Source organism: Cygnus atratus, chromosome 4, assembly GCF_013377495.2.
Source record: "Cygnus atratus isolate AKBS03 ecotype Queensland, Australia chromosome 4, CAtr_DNAZoo_HiC_assembly, whole genome shotgun sequence".
NCBI classification, from domain to species: domain Eukaryota; kingdom Metazoa; phylum Chordata; class Aves; order Anseriformes; family Anatidae; genus Cygnus; species Cygnus atratus.
In genome coordinates, this window is record NC_066365.1 from 6,433,946 (window position 1) to 6,440,088 (window position 6,143).

Consider the following 6,143-nt stretch of genomic DNA (forward strand, 5'->3'; position numbering starts at 1 on the left):
TAAGCTGTGCGAGATCTAGGTAGTTGGCTGTTTCCTCGAAGATTTCTAAGTCACTTTCTCACTTGCCCTTCGAGATACCATCAGAATCTAGTATCAGTTCTGCACATCACCCCAGTACAGGGAGATACAACATCTGCAAAGTAAAAGCATTTTGTAAAAATCAGTTTATTTTTCCCCTCTAATCATCAGTGAAAGCAACCAACACGAAAAGTAGGCTATAATCACATCACATCAAAGTTTAAAAGGTTTACTTACTTTACAGGAAAGGTGAGCCTAATGACTGTGAAAGATAAAAATTAAATGGAAAATGAAAAAGAAATACACAGTAATTAAGAGGCATTTGTCTTGATCAACATGCTAGGAGAGTGCTCCTGGAAAACAGAAAAAGATTTAGTGCCCCTTCTTTTTAGAGAAAAAAGTCTTTTATTGAAAATTATTCTTGTCATAAGTATCTATATTCGGTTTATTAAGATACTTGAGAATGTTTTAAGCTGTTTCCCCAGGAGGAATTGAATTATTTTTCTTCGTTTTTTTTACACTTTTATGTGCATTTGGTGCCTGAACAAGATGTTATTTTGATAGCTTCAGGGACAGAAATGTTCTAATTTTTCAGAAACCAGGTACAGTAGAAATGAATGCCACACATCATCCCTCAGAATGTCTGTTCAACAAGACTTGGTTTGTCAAATATCCTAAACTATGTAAGGGTGAGCACATCATTTAGTCTTAGAGTACCTGAGTCCTCCATGCCTAATTGCAGCCGTGTTTGTTTTTCTGATACAGGAGCTATGCAGAGATCACAAAATCACTTACCAAAGGCCACCAAATATTCAGGAAGGACTAATAAATTCTCTTTTTCCCAGTTAACTTGAAATTTAAATTGCTATGATGGGAAAATTAGTATCTCTAGATGCCACTAACAAGTCTTTAAACCAGTATTTTTTTCAGTTTGGGGGTATTTTTTTCCAGATGAAGTCCCATTACTAAAAAAAAAAAAAAAAGATTTGTCACTTTTTCTTGAGAGGCTGCAAAGCATGCTTGACCTAGAAGAAAAAAAGTTTTCAGGAGTGGAGAAACAAGGTTACCCTTGCTTTCTATTTTGCAAAATTTTCAACAACGTGCCAACCATGTTTCATGACTATCATGTGTGTCACAACCCACTCGCCCGGAAATACTGCCCTGATCCATCCCCATAACCATAATGATGAATCGTGTAACAACTGGCTAATTTCAGTATCGGTGATTTAGAGTCATCAGCAATATTTCCCAAATTACACTGACAGCAAACTAGAATAATATTCCTTCCTTCCAAGAGCTATATTTGGCTGTAATTACCTGGGCATTTGAACTCCAAGCAACCTCTTGGACATTTTAATTGGGACATACCAAAACCTGAAAAGATCAGCCAAATCTTTAAAGATGAGGTTGCTCAAAAGGACAAAGTAAAATGAGTCGTAGTAACACAATACTTGGCTAGTTAGATCCATTGTCCAAATACACGGCATATACTTCTGTCAGTTCAAAGACAAACCAAACAAACCAAAGAAACATTAAAGTATTTCTGTGGACTTTCCTATTTACTTAAATCATTAGAGTGAAGTATGTCAATATAGCATCAGACAATTAAAACACTGCAGTGTACAAAGCTATGTAATAATTCTGCCAGGGAAACAGCATTAGTTTGTATAAAACCTCCTGTCTCAACTAAGATGAAGGGCATTAAATACACAAGTATAAAGTACAGTATCAGTGTCCTGATTGGCACGGGCTAACTAATTGCCTGTAAGTAACCAAACAATGAAAACTGAACTCAGAATGTAGCAAGCCAGGTGAATTGAAGCCTACGCTTCTGATCAAGCAATGCAGCACGTTGTGAAGCCTGACCTGCCTTACACATACCAGGGAGCCCATGAAATACGTTACCTAGCCTGTCTGAATAATAAACTTTCATCCTGATCATCTGATCTGGACTTTTACCTTGTATTAGGCAAACTGTTCAAAGCATTTGTCGAACCCAAATGCTCCTCAAAGACTGTGGTTTGCTCAGTATGTTTGCATCCTGGAACAGGCATTGGAGGAGCAACCAAATTAGGATGGTCTGAATCTGACTAGTAATCAGTTACCTCAAAGTAATAAAAAACCAGACATATCTTGAAAGTGCAACAGAGACTCCTTTGATGTCTCCTTTAGTAAACACAATAGGCCAAATTAGGTACTGCTGTCAGCTGCTGTAAGAGCTCGGTCATTTTCAGTAAGAGTGCTACAGCCTTAGCACTCAGTCTGATGGCAGCCTGAGGGGTCAAAAAGCAGGTATAACGAGGAAAAACAACCAACTCCGAAGTCAGGGGGTAAAGTAGGTCACCATTAAGCACCTTTCTGAACGGATCTCCAAGTGATGTAACCCAGCCTACTGGAGCTGATAACGCTGCTTTGCTCCAGAGAGGTGTTTCACCTGCTCAGTTCAGCCTGCGTTAGCTTATCTCAGCAACTGTGCCTACCCTCTCAGCCCCTCACACCCCTACTTTAGGATGCTATTTTGCCATATATATATATGTATATGTATAATTTGTGCTTGCTCATGAATGTAAAGAATTCATACAAAAGGAGAAACCTAACGTAGTTAGTAACTACATGGCAACACAACTTTTTTTCCAAATGGGCATCGTAATTGCACCGTGCATATGCCCACCTATGAGGTTTCATGCTTCAATACCCATAAGCTGAATCAGCACAGAAAATAAACATTCCTTTTGACACAAACTGCTGCTGACTTGAAAGGAATATCTCTTTCATTTAGATCAAATGGTAGTTTTTCTGGAAAAAAAAAAAGAAGAAAATTCTGTGAATACTAATAAATATCCTGTAGCAGTTTTCAGACATTCAGTTGTTTAGGTCTGTGAAAATAACATAATGAACTTTATGTTGTCAAAACTTTCTTCTTGTAAAATAGCTCTTGCTTTTCCTAAGGATTTCAGGAGAAGAGAAAAATCTTCAACTGAAAAAAAATATGTTGTCACTACAAGACTAAAAATGTACTGAACTATGAAGCGCTAAGCAAAATCCTGAAGGCCAAAAGATTTTGTGGAGATTGTTGGTCTGTTGATATTGGTGTAAGTTACTGAAGTATTTTAAATTCTTGTGAATCCCACACGGTGTTGTGCGAGCTCTGAAACCTCAGCGTGCTATTATTCAATAAAACGCTCAAGCTTTTCACCGAGACTTGTATGTGGACCTAAATGTTAGATCTGACAACTCCCTGCATATAGCAGCAAAACCTTAAAATAGATTATTGTGCTTTGCCCCATGACCTAGCAGTGAGACAGAAAGCCCTGCTATACAAAGGGAACATGTGGGATAGCTTGGAAATTGTTTCAGTGAGGATGTCAGAGAAGCTGTTGAAGAAACAATGGAAGATTAAGAGATGCCAAGCTGGATCTTTGATCTTATATTCCTTAGAAAGGTAACTGCTGCCTCACACATTGACCTTGGGCTGGACTCCAGATGGGAAAGGGTTTTACTACGTCTTCCCAACAGAAAATGAAGTAATGGCCCTGGAGGTAGCAGCCGGGAGCTGAGCACGTGCTACGAAGGCTGGAGCTGTGCCTTGCCATCCTTCTTGAAGGGGAGAAGCCCCCAGCTATACGGGAAGGGCTGCTGGCCTTTGGTATTTAAAACACGGATCAGATGGAAGCCAGTGACATCCCCAAACCTGTTTTTCTTCCACTGTCATGTAATGGCACTCGGGTTGGCAAGCTCAGTCTTTTTTTTTCTTTTTTTGATTTGTTGCAATAAAAATAATTGATCGAACAATCTTATTTTATCAGCTTTCCCCTGTGATCTTATTCCTCATGGTCTCCACTGAATCAAATGGGCCCCCAATAAGGTGAGATTTGCTCAGACTGACGAGGGATTTGACTTGCAACCTCGATTTATGATAATTAAAGGAAAAACAAGTTGGACAGGATGCTGAAGAGAAAATTGAGGCCTGGTAATACGTGCAAACAGGGAGAAGCTGTTGTTGTTTTTCATCTTCTTAGTGCTTTGTTTTCCAGCAGCAGAAGCTGTTGTGTTTTGTCTCTTCCAAACAGAAACTAATAATGATCTACTGGATGCACTAATGAGAAGGGTGTCTTTCTTTTTTCAAAGTAATTTTTTGTTTTCCTGAAAAGGAAGACATTTTCCTTTTTCCTCTCAGATACATGAAGTGTTGCATATGGAGTGCTGCTTGGAGCCTTGGGTGCTCGGTTGATCCACCTGTTTTGGAGACAGGTAGAATGGGATAAGTGTAAAAATGGCTGGTCTAAAGCAAGCAGAAGTGAAAATTTAACACTGATGTGCAAGCCAGCTACACTTAACTAAGGCTGGGCTGCTTTTCCCTTGAGTCCCCTCTATGCTGAGAGAAGTGCTATAACAATATATCAAGGCGATCTCTGTTCGTGCTTGCACTGCTGGAACATCGTGAAACGGCTGAGAGGGACTGGCAAAATCAGCCTTCAGAGGTTACTGACCATTTGGCTGCACAGGGCCCTGTAATGCTGTACTTAAAAAACAAATACAATTTAGGGAGAGAATTCCAGTCAAGTAGCCTATTCCCGGTATTTTTGCAAACCATTCATTACCATGCCACATCTACTGAGCTATTTTGCATAATAAACCTCTGAAAACCTAACCCAGCTCCACTGGCATATAAGGATTGGACATTGTAATACCTCCATTCAGTCACTTCTGAGGATTAGCTTCAAAAATCAAATTAAAATGAAACAAACCCCAATGGACCGGGTAGTTCCACAGTAAGTTGCAACGCCCATATTCAGCAACCATTATCTGTGCCTCTTGCATTTTATATTACTAATATGAGGTATCCATGCAGTACACCTACTGCATATGGTAAAGGTGAGAAACTTGTGTGCGTGGCACATCAATGTATTACGGTTACAAGGCCTTTCTTGCATGGGTATTCCTATTGAAGTAAAATATTTATTTCAGTTTATTAATATCCAAAAGCTGAGGGGAAAACACATGATTTTCACCCTGCAGTTTGAGGAAAAGGAGATGAGGGTGTAACATTCTCCAGGCAGGGCTGTGTGCTGTGACTTGCAGAAATTGTCCCAGCACCGTAACTACACTTGTTTTTCATACCTAAACAAATTGTTATTTTTAATTCATTTTCCCAATTGTATTTAATGGTATTTAAACTGATGTATTTGAAAAAATGACTATTAAGCACCACAAAGTGTTTCTCCAAAAAAGTATACTAAAGTGATCTATGCAAACCTATTTCTGAGAAATGGCTATAACCAAGAACTATACTACAGAGATACTGATTTTAACATGTAACTGCTGAAATGCACGTAAACAAAACCCGGTTTACCAAATGAACAATACCCATTGTCTTAAATTAGCAGGGAAAACTACACACTCTCAGCAGCACGTTTGTGCAGTTCTTTATTCCTTAAATTGTACTGCAAAATGATAATTATAAGGTAGATCTAGAGTCTTAATATAGAGGTCATTAATCTCAAATAATAATTAAAACATGTAGAACTGAAATATTACTAGATACCCCAGTTTCCTGAGATGACAATAAAGAAGTTCAGGAAGTTTGTAAGCAATTTAAGAGAGAGGAAATGTTTGACAGAAAGGAAGTTATACTGAAGATTTGGAGCAGTGTAATAATATCGCTAACCCAAATTGGGGCAAGGAACAGTAAGGTGTTTTTCAGCAATATGCTTGATTAGGACAATAAGAACATTAATGCAATAGTTGGGGCTACATTTCCTGCCTATAGCGTTTAATACAATTAAAGCGATAAGCAGAAAATGTAGATTTTACAAAAGAAGTAATTCCAAAATTTCCTAACGTAGGAAGAACACAGATTAGCTGAGTGTGACACTGCCGCTTTCCCCAGCAGCCCCCCTTTGCTTCGGGGCCCTGCGCCCCCCGGTCGCCCCCTCCGCAGGGGCAGCGCTCAGGACACGCTCCGCGGAAGGAGACGGAAGCCGCGGTCAGGCGGAGGGATACCGCGCGGCCACCCCAGAGCAGCCCTGTAGGCCCGGCGGCCGCCATTTTGTGTGCGCGCAGCCACGCCGGGGCAGGGCGGCGGCCGGGCGGGGCCCCGCCGTCATCAGCCGCGCCGGGGTGCG